The sequence below is a fragment of the Bactrocera oleae genome, chromosome 2, assembly GCF_042242935.1.
Source record: "Bactrocera oleae isolate idBacOlea1 chromosome 2, idBacOlea1, whole genome shotgun sequence".
NCBI lineage: Eukaryota > Metazoa > Arthropoda > Insecta > Diptera > Tephritidae > Bactrocera > Bactrocera oleae.
Window position 1 is genome coordinate 3,666,926 of NC_091536.1, and position 17,001 is coordinate 3,683,926.

Genomic DNA, 17,001 nt, shown 5'->3' on the forward strand with positions numbered 1-17,001 from the left:
TTTATAATATAAGTATGTGCAATAAATATATGGTATGTAATTACTTAGTTTGGAGCTTGTAGAACATATGCGATAACCAAAGTGTGATTAATCAATAAAATAAGTAATAAAAATATTTAAAAAAAATGGTGGGGTTATTGGTTATCGGTAGAAAATGGAATTTCGCAAGAATTGTTTTTGCAGAACATAAACAGAAAAATACTGATAACTGTCAAGTGATTAACGAGGGATTAGCGTAGGCAACACGAAATCATCAAGTGAAAAATAGGTTATGTAGCACGAATAAAATAAAATTGTTCAAAGATAACAGAATAAGTTGACAACAAGCAATATTTTACGTTGAAATATTTAGACATTTGACAGAGCATACGAAGGAATAAATTGAAAAAAAAATAAAAATAATTGTACGAGTTTCAGCTATTTAAAATAACTTGAATTAATAGAGAGCTCAATTCTTTATATTTTAAGTAAAATTTCATTAAAAAATATTAATCTGCAAGAATTCATGTGGTAAGCTGAATAAACAATTTCTATCATATGCGGAATTAATCCGATACGTACATACTTGTATATATACCATATACCTTTTTATACAAGTTAATTCTTTTTCCTATAAAAACCTACTCTACTATGCAAAAGCGAAGTGCGAAAATAATTAGCAACGAATGTAAAAGTTAGAAACATTTCGCCAGCCAACAGTTGACGTCATAGAATGAGATTGTCGACAATGCAAAATATTTACCGACTGGCTGGCACACGCAAAAATGACAAACAAACTGATGAAGGTGCGAGACTCTTAAGTACAATACATAAAAAACGATACGTAAACCACAGAACTTAAGGAACATAAGCACATGCTTTGAATAGTTTCAGTGACGCGACTCAGTGTCAGCAAAATAATGCATTTTTTGTTATTGTGATTCGTTGCATTGCATGCATCGAACAAATAATTTAATTAAGTAAATTTACTTAACAAAACAAAAAACAATTGACATAGACAATATGCCAGCCAAGCAGACTGACCAGCAAATTGTCAATTGCAATGCCACGCACGCGAATTCAACGATTAGCTCTCACGAGTTTCAGCGATTTAACAAAAATTAGGCAATGATCAACTACTTGCTTACTCGTCAAAAGTATACGTGAATGAAAAGAAATGGCAATTAATAACTCGACGAGTGTTTAAAGGTATGCAACCAGTTTCTTATACAGCAACATATGCATACTTAAAAATAAACTGTCACGCAGTGACACGAGGCGCGGAAAATGTCGAAAAAAATACAATAGCTGCGCGTATGATGCTTAAGCAACGGGGTGATTGGCAAGTAATTTAAATATATTATGGCGAATAATTGCAATTTGCATTGTAAAGTAAATAAACAGTGCTGCGGTTTAAGCGAACATTTCTAATGACAAAGGTGGAATTAAATATCTAATAAAAATGCTTATTTCGCGTGGCTAGCTTCTTTCGTAAATTCATTTCTTACATACAAGGCACTATTCTTTCTTTTTATGGATTTAACATTACATTTTTTAAAATAAATATTTTAAAATTTTGAAAAATTACGTAATAATGGCAAATAAAAATACTACAGAGATGAACTATAAAACAAGTGGCTTAGAAAGCTACTGTGTCAATATGAAGGGTACAACCAAAGTGCAACCAAAAGGATAATTTAAACCGTTATGCACATGTGGACATGAAATGATTCAAAAAGTACCAGAATTTACACATTTCTGTCATTATAAATGTCAACACTGATCCAAGTCATAAATCAATGAAAATCCTTTTTCGTCTACTCTTATCTGTCCTTCAGTTGACTGGTGTAAACGTTCAAAAGCATGTGAATTTATATCTAAGATGATTAGATATGCAGACGCTACAAAAAAGGCGGCGTATGTAATTGAGCAAAAATATTATTTATATACATAAATGAAAATTTTTATGACTATTTAAACAATTTTTTTAAATAAAAAAAAAAGTAGATTTTATTGTTATAATAGGAAAAGTACAAAATTGTGAGATATCTATTTTGATACAGTGGTGACCACATAATTAGAAACTGTCTGGGGTCTACTCAATCGGGGCATGTTTTAAGTTAAAACAATATAGATTTATTTAAGATTTTTTATGTTTTTGATATTTTTTAATTAGTAAAAGATATAAAAACCTTTAGGCAGTTATTAAATAACAAAAACGTACGCGGAAATTATTAGTATGGCAAAAAAAAAACTTTTTGCATACACATTATTGTATTAAACAATATTTAAATAAGTAACTATGCAAACAAAGTGCAGTCTTAAAAAAAAATTCATTATTCATTCATGAATGCAGAGTATAAAAAGCGTGATGTTCAGGGTTTTGTTTAAAAAAAAGACGAAGCAGCAATATCAGCAGACGGTATGGATTTTCGCATTCAGTTTTACTTTCTGTTCACGACAAGAACACGCGTACGACCTTAAAAGGGAAAAAACTGAGCATATCATGCACACAAGTGCCCGTCAAACTGGTCAGCTGTGATTGCCTAGTGACAAATTTGTGGATATGTTGTGTTTATATGTACGCCCCACGAAATCTGCTGGCAAGTGCTAACTATTAAAAAATGTATAGTGCATGTGCATTTAATTTGGCAAACTTTAAATTTTTGAGGGTTTAGAGTGAGAACGGTCGTCTTTTGAATTGGGTGGGAGAAAAATGTAAAATGCTGTACAATTTGTTTTTATAATACCTTCTGCTCAAATATAAACGAGACTGGCTCAAACAACAAAAACGGTTAATTATTCTTCAATATTTATTTTATCCCCTTCAAAATAGTCACCATTAGAGGCGATACACATATGCCACCTTTTTTTCCAATCTTCCTAACACTTCTGGTAGGCCGCTTTAGGTATGGCTTTCAGTTCCTTCTTTGAATTCTCTTTTATGACTTCAATCGACTGAAAATGCTTTCCACGAAGCGACAATTTCAGTTTAGGGAAAAGAAAAAAGTCACACGGTGCCATGTCTGGTGTCATGCCCAAAACATCGTGAATAATGCTATGAGCGGATCCATTTGATATGTTGAGCTCACTAGCTATCTCTCTTTCAGTCACACGACGATTTTCCAACACAATTTTCTTTACTTTTTCGACGTTTTCTTCGTTTATTGACGTTGCTGGACGACGATCATGGGGCAAGTTCTCCAGCGATGTACGGCCGTCCTTGAACGACTTATACCAATCAAAAATACCTGCACGTGATAGGCAAGACTCCCCATATGCCTTCTGCAACATTTTCATTGCGTCCGTCGCACTTATTCCATTGGAATAACAAAATTTCAAACAAACAATTTTTGCTCAACGTTAATTTCCATAGTAAAATTCAAAAAACACACTCGAGGTTGACTTGTTTATAGTGCCGTAAAAAAAAAACTATGTGACAGATCGCGCTCAAATTTGACATGTAAACATATAACAGTCCTGCCAACCTAAGCAAAAAAAAGTATGGCCATATGTCATGTCCTTGTCGAGTTATGGATAAAGTCTCGTTTTGCGTTGAGCAGAAGGTATAAAATACTAAAGGGCCTTAAGGAAAGTAAAATTATTAATTGTTTAAAGATAACACCTCAGCGCCCCGAATCAAATCGGCTAAAGCTTCACAATATACTATACACCTACATATGTAAATACACATGTATTTAATACTTAAATATAAAGAAAATAAAGTCAAAGAGCAACAATTTAAGTTGTTTATGTCACAGGTGGCGGCACCATCAATGAAAACCAGCGAGAAAGCAAAGAAAGTAAATAAACCTACAAGTACACTCGTACATATGTATATACATAAACATGTACCTATGTACATATGTGTGCTTAGTTTTGCGATGCAACGAATGCCCGAACATACAGGCAGAATGGCCGTAGGTGACATAGTGCTTAGTAAGCAAATAGCTCAAGTGTGAACGTTTCCGCCAGCAGACCCAGTAAATAAAACGCAAACGAATGTACGAACATAAGGGCATTAGCAACAGCAATATCAAAAACAAGCATGGAATGAAATTAAATAAAAGTATAAATAAAATCTGAGTACAAGGTGGGTAATGACACAAACAAATACAAATAAGCGTGAACATTAAATGTCAAAATGCAACAAATGATATCCATCAGTCGACATGTTGTCGCCACTTGTAAATCTAAATGAAATATTTTTGCATTGGAGGAGCAAAAGGTAAAATTGGTGTCCATAACGTGAATATGTTATTAATAAATTATGAAACAATTACGGACAAAGTAAGTTCGAAGGTTTAGGTACAGCAGCAGCAGTGCACCGGTAATATTCATGACAAAAAATTCCTAAACATGCAAGTGCATACAAGTTTATATGAATGATTTGTTGCTTTTTTATTTAAATTTGTTTAGCTTCGCAGATTAAAATACATTTAATTCAATTGTGTGATCATTGTTGTAGCATGACCAGCACGCCATTGTTAACACTATATATGCCCCTGTCTTCTGTAGCTTATAATCCTATAAATGTTTACTCGAGATAGAATGCGATTTGTGAGCTGGAGTTTACCAGTTTGACATCCCACCAACTGTAAGTCGGATAGGCAGGCGTGAGTATATTGTGATAATTTTTCCATTACAATCAGACGATTTCTATAAGAGGCAAAGTACATACATATGTATAAATATGTTAGGCACCAGTTGCTTGTAGATTGTCTGTAATTGATTTGGAATGCATGTAAACTTTCTTGGTCGCAACTTTTTTCTTGGTATCAGTATAAATTAAATATAATTGAATTTATTATTATTTCTTTAATTGCTTTAATCATTATGTTCATACTTTTGTAAGCATATATTTTTCCACAGCGTTGAAGTTATTTCGATGATTTAATTTATTTATCAACATTTTATATTGATATATTATAATTATTGCATTCCCATACGTGAACTTAGATGCATACTTTTTATGCGCGATTGAAGTCATACATTTTGTATTTTATGCACATACATATGTACATGGATTTATAATTATTTTTTGATTACAAATATTAGAATATATAGCAACCTCGGAATTCGGTGTTAAAACGGGTATGTATTTCGAATCAGCTGTTTACGAATGTGACAAAACTTGCAAATAAATAAATTTTGAAGTGTTTGACAAATTTAAAATACTGAATAAAGTACACAAAAGCTTAATATTTGTTCCCATATTTTAGTTTTTATTTAATTTGAAGAAAAAAGCAACGCAAGCAAAACCAGTAAGGAAAGGCTAAGTTCGGACGTAACCGAACATTTTATACTCTTGCACAGTCAAACGGTATACTCGTTTGAGATTTCTTTATATATTTTGCTTGATAGTGGAAAGTTCGGTTACAACCGAACTTGGCCCTTTCTTACTTTTTGTATTTTCGTGCTGTGCTAAAGCAACTGAGGTTTTCTTATGGGAGCTGTGACTACACACGAGATCTTTCTCCACTTAATTACATTAAATAATTTTCATACATTCTATCTTTTTAGCATTTCTTAAATAAAGTTTATGCAATACTTTTCCAGGTGCCTTACCCCTTTATTATTGTTTGTCTTCCATTTAGTTCTCTTGCGTTTCGTTTTGTTTTGCTTTCGTTAGCAATTTTCCCGTACAACGCACGACACTCCTTTTTTTTACAAGGTAATTCACTTCTTCGTTATTTATTTAGACAAAACTAAATTTTCTATTTTATAGATAGTATTTTATTAGAAATATATTGAAACTGTTGAAACAAATGTTAATCCAACTTAAATTTTCTAGCTCTTTTTCACTTCAACGAGAGATACAAAGTAAACTAAGTGCTCATTTTTCTTTCATTTTCTTTTTACCTTTTCCGCTTGTTTTATTTTACCTTTTTCTGGTAGCGTACACGCCATAAAATTGATTTATAATTTCAATCTTGGCATTGAAAATTGCAGAAATCATTCACAAAATTAACTTCTTCAAGTTAATCTTAAATACAAAATCAACCAAACGATGTAGCGTGGAATAACAGTTTACGAATTAAATACACGATACATGGAAATTAAGCGAACAAATCTGCCATTAAACGCATAACATTTTTCTCGATTACACTTGCTTTTGCAGGTATGAATGTATAATAAATAACACTTTTTCCTTTTATTTTGTTTAAAAAATTCTCTACTGATTACACACAACAAAAACTTTGCACTTCTAAATCGGACTGAATCTACGGCGACTCTGTTCGAAGAAATCCACAACAAAATAAACTGCAGCAATTAACAATGTTGTCATGTTCCAATTTTCTGGGCCTAAAAGGGCGCTACCAATCAACTTTGTAGAGATTGTGTGTAGTTTCTCAGGAACACGTTTCTTAATTACTTTTATCTTTTATTATAATTTATCAAATATGTATCTGTAGTATTTGTGTTTAAATATTGAAATAAAATCAGTTTAACTTATCCGATTTCAATCACAGCACTGTTTTGATCGGGTTGCCGTAGCGCTCCAAAGATGTGTAGTGCCATCACACGGCAAGTAGCGAGTTTATTTTCTTTGTCAATGTTCTCAAATGTGACAAGTACAATTTAGTGCTCAAATAGATTTGATGTAACATTTTACCAGGGTATGTTAATGAATAGAGGAGACGCAAATGTTGTTCATTAATATTCTCTGCACAAAGTTCTATGTTAAATCCTCTTATTATTGTAGAGTAGATATTTGCTTTCACTAAATTCCTCAATTCATTGCCAACGCCCATGACGACAAGATCCGCCAATAAATGTCTCAATTGAACGTTCGTTAAGTTGGTTGAATATTTGACAGCTATTTCAAAATGGCCGACACCCAATTCAGCGTCGCCATGACGCATTCAGCGGACGGTGCGAAGCTATAGGAACGTTTAGTACTATGGAACGGTCGGGTGCCTGAGAACGTGAAAAGTTGATTTATTTCAGTTCCTTCTTCAATTGCCAGTGAGCCAGACGATTAAATTGAAAAGGGGGGAAATGGCGCAAACTGTTAATAGAACGTGTGGAGAATTGAAATTATGCTATAAATTTGAACAAAGCAGTGAAGATAATAAATTTTAGAAAAGAGTCAGAGTGATTTGAATGTTCTTCGTTAATTTATAAACAAAAGTAAAGTGAAAAAGGAATATTGTGTAGAGCCGAAATGAGCATCGATTGAAATAGATAGATGAAGAAAGAAGTATGAATGAAAAACCGAATGTGTTGAGCAAAGAAAATTATTAAAGTGACGATTATGAGTTCATTAAAAGTTTTTAAGCTAAAACGTAATAAAAATTATTAAAGTATAAAAATGAATACATAAAAGAAAAGTTAAATGTGTAACGTGTGAACCAGAAATTATTTAAAGGTATTGAACTGAATAGAGGTATGCCATGGAAGAGAAAAAAAGGCGAAAAGTGCAAAACGTATGTGAGAAGAATGCAAACGTTGAAAAAATTAAGAGCCTGAAGAAACAAAAATAATAAAAACAACTACAAGCAGCAAGCAAAAAGTAAAAAAAAAACCGAATCAATTAAATAAAACAGCAGAAACAGCGACTGCAATAACAACAACCGCGATTAAAACAACCGACTACACTGACGCTGACGTTGACTGCAGCCTGTATTGAGCTAGACGATACGACTGAAGACGTCAAAACGTAAAGTTTATAGCAGTCTTTCAAATACATACAAAAATAGCTAATGGTGATGAAAAATAGAATGTATAAATCAGAAGTTAGAAGAGCGAAAGAGGGATGGAAATGTATTAAATAAGTGCTGAGGATTCAGATAAAGTGGAAACACCATCGAAGCAAATGAAAGCAGCCAATTTTATTTATTTATTCTTTATTTTTATTAATCATATACATGCGTATGTGTGTTTTCTTGAAAGCAGCGAAATAAAAAAGGTGAAATAACGTATAAAAAATCATAAAAACGTAGAACGGGTGGTTTCATAAGTGTATAAAACATGTACATATCTACGAAAATTCATCGAAAGCAAAGCAGAGTAGAGTTTGAACAACTGTTATACAATAAAGATACGATAAGTTACAACAAGCAATTGCTTGTGCACAACTTTATTTTTATTATTGTAAATTTAATTTAAATGGTACATAGTTTTGAAGGTTTTCATTTAAGTATACGAATAACGAGAAATGAAATCAATAAATATATATATAATAATTGCGTAAATTGAAATCAGTTGTTAAATATTCGAAAAAAACAGGAGGTGAAAATATTAATTGCTGGTGAGAAATAAAAATTATTTAAAATATCTTTGCGCCGCGGATTCAAGGCATTCCTTTGCCTTTATATATAAAATTTTGAAAACGTTTGCGAAAATACAAAAAAAAAAACAGACTATAATAAAGTAAATAAAAAACCATTATATAAATATTATATGTTCGAGTTTACTAACTGAAACAATGAAAAATAATTAGTAGATATCAATGTATGTGTAATAAAGTAGAAAATTAATATGATGAAACAAATGTAATGTGAACAAAATATGTATATTCTAAACGTGTAATTTTCGTTTTCATTAAAGAAAAAAAAATCGCAATAATTATAATTTAAATTTACGGTTTCATAAATTGAATAGAGCAATGTCTTCGCCGCAAAAATATATAAGCGCTAACACGCGTGTTATAACCGAGACAGATTGTTTGCAGTGTACAAGTATGTAATTAGCGTTGAAACAATAAAAACATTGCTAGGAATTTTTATAACAAAATACAAATTTATAATAAGCGTGAAAGCGTGAGAAAGTTTACGTTCGCTCATGTTAATGCATAAAAAACAAGCGAGTATTGTGGAAATATCGCGGTCGCGCTCGTCAACATAGAGATTTAAATCAATCAAATAAGGTGTGTATAATTGTCGTATTTGATTTAACTTGAAATTTACATATATTATATGTATATATGTACATATTTGGATAAGTGGTTAAAACAATGGCAGTTCATAACAAATACAAAGATTTGCAGAAATTAAAATACCAACAATATTATAACATTGATTTTGCCAAACATTTTATATATGTGTGAATAAATGTTATCATCTGAATATATTAAAAAGTACTTTTGTAATAAATATATATTAAAAAACAAATACCAAATTTGCCTCAATTTTTCAATTATTACTTTGAAACAAGTGATTTTTCGTGTGACGGCCGGTTTGAGTTATTCATACTTATGTATATCTCGGAGTTATTGTCAAATTTCGTTCGACTTTGTACTTTACAATATAAATGAGAAGGTTATATTTAGTGTAGTATAATTATTATAATTAATTATTGCATACTTTTACTGTAAATCAAAAGGCCTAACCTCAAAAGATGAGTTATGAACAGCATAGTTTAATCGAAACTGAAAACAATTATTGCAGACATTTTACTACTTATTAAAAAATTAAATATTTGTTTCTAATAATTCAACGCTATAAAACGGCTGCAAATAAACCAACTATTTATAAACAGCCTACGTAACAAATAGTATTGCTTAAATGCTATAGACAGCCAGCTGAAATCAAGAACCAAACTAAATTTAAGCAATAGTTAGTATATCCAAAGCAACAAAATCATGCTAGCAAATTCTGTGTATCTACTGCAGTCTGTGAAGTTAGTTGGGCGCGCGCAGCAAAAGTGGGCAGCTACAGCGGCGACAAGACACATGCTAACTGATTGTTTGTTTGTCTCTCCGTTCTTGCGACTCTACGTCAGTTCGCTGTGTCACTAGCTTCTAAACAAGTAAAATAATGCAGCAAACTTTTAGTAGTGAATTTTATTTCAAAGCAATACACAAAGGTGTATAAATAAATGTGTGTGTGCATTACTGTCGACCGGTCGCACTCGATTCTGTCTGCCTGATCTTTTTTGCTTCCATGATATTTTTAAAAAGCTTGTTGGCCATCGCACGGCATCTATGGCAAGCGCTGCTTTTCATGCTGCATTCTACTCGCTCACATGCATGTACATGGTTTGCTGCTGCTTTGCTTATCTCGCGTCGTTCGCGTTATATGCCTCGGCTGAATACAATATAATCGTTTTTTTTATATTTATTTTACGTTTCTTCTTCATTGTCGACATCAGTGCTTTGGTTTTATGCTCGCACTTCACTTCAATTTCAATTGCCGCTTCTACTATGTATGGCCACACTATCTTCTGAGTTTGGCCAACTGTCCATACATATACATATGTAAATATATATATACATATGTATGGTATTTTCTGTTTTGTCTATCTCTCTGCTTGCTGTGAATTTAAGTTTCCTTTTCGTACAATGTGTTTGTGTGTTGCTGTTTCCATTTGAAACCAGTTTCGTGTCGCAGCTGCCGCCCCCGTCATCCCCACACCTCTATCGATAGCTCGGAACACTAACGTAGGCAGGTGCCTTTGCACCCGCTTGCACATCATCATCACCAGCTCGCATTTTAGCTTTTTCACTGTTTGTTGGCATTTTTGTTGTCTGCTGCTGCCGTTGTTTAACGCTGCAATGCTTTTTATTACTAAGTTTTGTCTTCTGATCGGCTGCAGCTGGCCATTGCAACATACATAAATTGTTTTTGCTCTTTGTTTTATATATTACTGCTCTTGGCTCCGTCTGCAGTTACCGCATTTCTTCTATTACACTTTGCTGTTGACGTTGTTATTTATATTCGTCTAATTTCAGCTGTGCCTTCATATTTTGTTACGGGCACTTTTCGTTCTTCTTTTCGTTAGCGTGAGTGTTAGTTAGTGTGTCGGTCCAATTGAACACTTGAGCCAAATATACAAAAGTAGTTCGTTCGATTTCTTGGTTGTTGTTGTCCAGGGAACTCGTACAAAGTTTCATTTATTGCTACAATATATTGGCAATAATAACAAATACTTATCCGCACTTCTATCGTTTTTATTTTTATTTACATAGTTATGTTATTTCTTGTGGAATGTATTTTATATTAGCATTTGAACTCGAAATATTTTGACCAACCAATGGTATACACATAGATAGCTATATTATATAATACCCACTATATTAACATCAGTGTTTAAAGTGTAGTGTAATTATGTGTTTAATGAGGTTTTCTAGTCAAGGGGCCTAAAACGAAGGCATTTTTCAGCTTTAAAAAAATAACAATTTTTTTGTTATAAATTTTTGATCAGTTATTTATTAATATTTTAAGAGTTTACTGAAATTTCACAAAGTTATACGTTTTTGAAATAGGCGAGGGAAGAGGGTCATGTCCATCATCTCACAATTTCCATTCTTTTGGTAATTTGAATGCCAAAAATGGTAGACTCTCTGAGTGTAAATGACAATATGGCTAGAAGCTTTTAAAGTTCAACATTTTCTTGTATGATGTCGGCTGTTTAAAAAATATCGATTTTTTTCAGTGATTTTCTTTAGCTTGGTACGAATTTTTATTATGTAAATAAAGATTTAGATTTTTTGCCATCTCACTAAATAAAAGTAGGATTGGTGAAGAAAATCCCTCCAATATTTCAAGTAAATCAGTGGATTGAAACTCCAGATTTTTTTCACAAACGCTGGGAAAAAATTGTTTCGAGATACTGACTGTTAATAAGTGTGCCACTCAAGTTCAATGTACAAAAATGTCAGGGAATATAAGCTTGAGTACATAAACTCTTGAAATTTAAAAGTCGATACTTAAATTTAATATTTTATACTTAACATACATACATACATATCCGTTGCATATATTTGCAATAATATGTATATCACATTGATATCAAATTAGAAATGAATTTGTATATAAAAGAAAACATACAGCCATTAGTGAATAATAAAAATAATAAAATTTCTCTGCTTTTACTTGGAGGTCAAGTGAGTGCAAGTGTCTGCTGAAGAAGAAAAAGAAGTGAAGCAAATAAACGAGTCGAATGAAAATATGGTTTTAAATGAATTTCATTTTTCTCTCTGCGGCAATTATTAATTTCATTTTCAACTGCAGACTTGCCAAGAAACAATTTTCAAATAAGTCGTCTTGTCTTTGTCGCGTGTGCGCCATTGGCGCATTGAGTCATTTGCCTCGAAACATAAAAAATGTGAAAAATAAAAACTTGCTGAACACAAAAAATAAATGTGAATATCAGGAAACATAAGACACTTTTGCTAAAAATATCACAAATTTAGTGGTGATGATGAATAGCGTTTAAGTGACAAATCACAGGGCAAAACATTGCACATCAACGCCTTTGAAACATTTCTGCAACATTTCGCTGAACTTATCCACACTTAGACACGATATTTATAATGAATAGACTCATTGCTACTTGCAATTGGTTGATATATGGATGTATTTGCTTAGACACAGTGGGCTCGTTAAAACCCACATACGCACTCTATATGTTTTTACACTGAACAGTATACCTACTATATTAAGTTTGCCACGAAGTTTGTAACAAGCAGAAAGAAATGTTAAAGACCCTATAAAGTATATACTAATATATAACTGATCAGTGGAATGAGCTGATAGTTACATCTGTATATATGTAAGTTAACTAGTAGTTTTTGAGATATCAATCTGAAAGAAGACGCTAAGTTGTCGGAAACACCGATATCGAACCACTATAGCATATAGCTGTCATACAAACTGATCGATCAAAATTAAATCCTTATATGGAAAACTTTTTGACAAAATATCTTCAAGAAAACAAATTAGTCGGATCGGAGATCTATAGCATATAGCTGCCATTGAAACTGACCGATCAAAATAAAGATAAGAATCTTTATGAAAGATATTTTTTCCTTATTAAGTAAGCTTAATTTGACTTGAAGGTTCTTTATATCAAACAATGTGGCTAGAAACAAAGTAGCCAAACGTTTTCCGGAGGATTTTCGGCCTTAGTGGTACATACCATGTACATAGTTGTCATAAGAAATGTATATGCGAAGGGTATCATAGTTTCGGTGCAGAGAAACTTAATGTTTTTTCTTGTTTAAACTAAACTCAGCTGCAATATAATATTTAATTTTGTATTGTTTTGAAATCAATTTAATTATTCGAATTGATTTGAGTGATTTTTTAACAAATTTAAAATATTCGTTGTGGTTTGTTATTTTAGTTATAAAAGCAAATAATAGTAGGATTCTTCTTCTATATTTTTGTATTCCACAAATATTTAGTAATTATAATCGAGAGAATGCTGTATTTCTACTTCATCTTGTAATGCATTTCCCAGAATATTGACAGCAAAATGTAAAAATAAAAACAAATGGTAAGGATTCACAACTATTTTTGGCAACAACATCAGCAGAATTACACTTACGAACTGTGCATATGAATATATGTACGCATGTTTTACAGGCCTCTAGTCGCCGTATTTCCTGCTTCTATGTTTTCATGCTGTTTATTGCTGTTTGGTTTTCGGTTTGGCTTTTGAATAAACAACACTCGAAGGCGATTGTCTCAAATGAAATGATGTAAAACCAAAATATTAAACGCATGAAAGTTTCATGCAGTCACGAACGAATTAATATAGTCTCACAATGTTTTATTAATACATTATTCTTCTGCGCTTTCGAGAATATATTTATTTACATTTTGGGTATTTTATAATTTTTTTTTAAATAAAATTCATGGCATTTTATAGTTTATAATTTCTGTGTACCTAACGATGTAGGATTATTCTTTTTCAGCAGTTCAGCACTTTAAATATTGGAATCTTATTTATTATTATCCTAATATTAAGTTTCATTGATGATATTTCTAATTTTTTCTAGTCACATGTCTCCCAATGTTAAAAAATTTCAATAGTTAACTTTGTTTTAATTCATATTATTTCGTTCCTGTGCGAGGAATAATAATTAAAAATATGTATGCATTTATAAATTACTAGATAATGGCTCGATTGCTTTAGCCAAAACTGTACGGTATACATATTTATCTATCCACAAATGTACATAATGCATTGTGAATATTGCAGCAACTATAAGAGCACAGTCAAACACTAAAAATAATACAAAAAAGTCCTAGCCAATAGCCACATTTAAAAATTAAAGGAGACAAACAAAGCAACCAAAGCGCCAAAAATCTAGTCAGCAATCTAAACGCACGAAACGAAAATGCATTGGTTGTTTTGCTTTGGTGCCGTTGCCACTGCCATTCTGTTTAGCGTTACTCAAATCTTACCTCAGCCTCTTTGCCTGCTGCGTTCGGCTGCAGTTTGCTTGTTGCCTATGACTTGCCATTGCCATATTTTCAACTGTTTTCTTATTCCGGCTTCTTGCCTTCGCATACGAATGTCGTCTTGCCTGTGTGTGCGCATTCGACTTTGCCGCCACTCTTGTGACGACCTCTACACACCAAGGCAAATTTAAAATCTGTTTTGACGCATTTCTGTGTATTTTGTTGTTATTGCTTTCAGTTTAATTCTATCTTTTTGGCAGTTGAATGAACTCATTCCCCTTTCGAAGCTCATTCTCCCTACAAACACATTCACACAACAAGACGAGTAACCAAATCGTCGTGTGCTTAGATACACGAGTCAAGAAACCGGACGAGTTAGCAGTTTCTTAACTCGTACATGTTTTTTTTTTACCATAAAATTTATTTACTTTTTAAATTCTTCTTGGCTCTCTTTTGTGTGCTTTGGCAACAGAAATAAGCAGAAAAATTATTACTTGTGTACACAAAATATTTAAAATAGTTCATAACAAAAGAGCGAATGTGTGAGGCAATGTGTAATTTGGATGGACAAATGTGTCAATATTTTAGTATAACCAATAACCAAATTACTTGTTCGTCGATGTTGCGCGTAATACTAGCAACAATGTGTCTAAACTTATTTTGCATGTCAATGTCAATGAGTTTTAAACATAACCAAAAATTGGATTCGAAAAATTTGAAATAAGAATTTTTAAAACAATAGATTAAATGTATGTGGTTGGAAATTTTGCGAAATAATTTGCGGTTTTTAATTTTTTTTTATTGCTCATTTGTCGGAATGGCCGATATCGGACTATTATAGAATATAGCTGCCATGCAAACTGAAAAAGCGGAATTAAGTGCTTGTATAGAAAATATGATATTAAAAGAGCTCTCACTTGCACGAGTAACTGAGAAGTCTAGAAATATATTTTTTCCTTAATCACGGTCCAAAAGCTGCGACACTCACAGCAAATAACAAAGTTCAAAAATGAGATTGTATTTAACACTCTCATGTTTTTTTTGTAACAAAAATATTAAGTGTTAAATATCAAATGCTATTGTGTACATATGTCAATGTAGTCGTGTTAAAAGTAATACCAATGCTTTCATACCACGCCCGCTTTGAATACCTTATTATAAAAAAATAAAATGAACAAAATAATTACAACATTTTCAAAGATTCCATGAGAATCACGAAATGTAAAATAAATTTTTAGTCCGCTATGTGGAGATTACTTTTTTATACTCTCGCAGCATGTTGCTACAGGTACACCCGAACTTAGAACAAAAATATTAATACAAATGTTATTTTAATTATTTTTTTAAAGCATTATTTGCAACCCTGGCTGCCGTACAAACTGATCAACCAAATTTAAGTCCTTGTATGGAAAATATTTTTAGACGAGATATATTCTCAAACTTTGGCATAGATTATTGTCTAAGGCAAAACTACAATTTTCGAACAAATTTTTCAGATCGAATCACCATAGAGCATATGCTACATAGCTGCCATACAAACAAACCGATCAAACTTTAGTTAGTGTATGGAAACTTTGTTTTATTTGTAAATTTTTTTGAGTGCAATCGAAGTTAGCATTTTTATATTATCACTAAAAAAATCCTATTAAATTTTAACGTTTAAATATTTACATATTTACATATAAAAACAATTTTAAGGGGAACGGTTTTGGACTGACAAAAAAATTTTCTTCTGCTGTAGTCACCCTGTTTCGTTTTATTTTGAGTAAAGCACACTATGTAATTGTATTAAATTTACTGTGTGTAGAAATTATTTTACACACGACTGTATGCATGTATATTTTCATCATATTTTTCCCTTATTCACTTTTATACTCATTCATGCGATGGCTTCCCACAAATATGCCACGACCACTCAAGTAAATACGTAACATGCATGTATGTGTGCGTATGTTGGTTCTCACCGCAGCGGAAAATGCAACGTTAAGTTTGCGGTAGTATAAGTATACCTACATATTTGCATATAAGTTAGTTTGCACACATAGTTTTCTAACTAAAAGCAAACATATGAGATAAAAAACGGAAAAACTGGGAGATATTCATTTTAATCAGCAAAACAAAAAAAATGGAACGAAAAAAGCCGTGTGTCCTCATTTCGATTCGCAATACAATGTGAATATGAATGCGAATGTGCAAATGTATTGCTCGAAGAGTGACTGAGCGAAATGCAAAGCAGAGGAAAATATCAACTATTACGATATACATACCATATATGAGTGTGTGTGTATATGTATGAGTGACAAATAGTTGCAGAAAAACCAACCAAAACAAAAGCCCAAAAAAGAGAGATGCAAGATGCAAAGTAATGAGCGAATAAAAAGCCGTAATGAAAAAAAAAATGGAAAAATTACAGTCCGGGGAGCAAGCGGAGTGGAGCTAACACATTTGGTTGGGCTTCTGCGTTGCAGATGAGGAGGGGGAGTCTTGCGGGACTTGCAAAACATTAATGTGCAATTTAGTTTGCCACAGCCACAGAGACCTGCTGCAGAGGTTTGTCAAGATCATAGCAAAGCAACGCAGCAGCAGCAGCAATGTTTTGGCTTAGGCCGAGCACATAGTGGAGCGCAGTGCAAATCGGCAGAGAAATATATTTTATTTATAATCTATCTCAATCTACCTGATTGAGGCATTATTTAAGTTATGAAACCTGTGTTGAGTGTATCTACTTTATGTACTCTCGGCGTTGAAATCTAGGGTTTCAACGGTTAATTTTGCGTTCATTCAGTATCAGCGAACCATATTATTGACAATTTCCAAAGTAACACCCTGGTGTAGAATACTACTCTGGGAATATAAATAATATTTCACGTACCCCTTCGGCTTCTCC

At 32.4% G+C, this 17,001-nt stretch overlaps 2 protein-coding genes across 11 annotated transcripts in view; one reads left to right on the forward strand and one right to left on the reverse strand.

Moving 5' to 3' along the window:
• Dmtn (transmembrane and coiled-coil domain 2 protein Dmtn) overlaps positions 1-6,249 on the reverse strand; it is a 43,204-nt gene extending 36,955 nt beyond the window's left edge. The window contains exons 1-2 of one of the 5 annotated variants that reach the window (XM_070107099.1): positions 5,865-6,249; positions 5,548-5,696 (exon numbers count right to left, since the gene is read on the reverse strand). The gene's annotated coding sequence lies outside the window, so the exon portion shown is untranslated. Of the gene's footprint in view, positions 1-5,547 lie in introns of all 5 variants that reach the window. The other 4 variants (XM_070107097.1, XM_070107105.1, XM_036373543.2 and 1 more) reach the window with 4 other exon arrangements.
• Positions 6,250-6,879: 630 nt separating this feature from the next.
• gpp (DOT1 like histone lysine methyltransferase grappa) overlaps positions 6,880-17,001 on the forward strand; it is a 107,987-nt gene continuing 97,865 nt past the window's right edge. For 2 of the 6 annotated variants that reach the window (XM_070107091.1, XM_036373541.2), the window contains exon 1: positions 6,880-8,851. The gene's annotated coding sequence lies outside the window, so the exon portion shown is untranslated. The remainder of the gene's footprint in view (positions 8,852-17,001) is intronic. The other 4 variants (XM_070107076.1, XM_070107080.1, XM_036373538.2 and 1 more) reach the window with 4 other exon arrangements.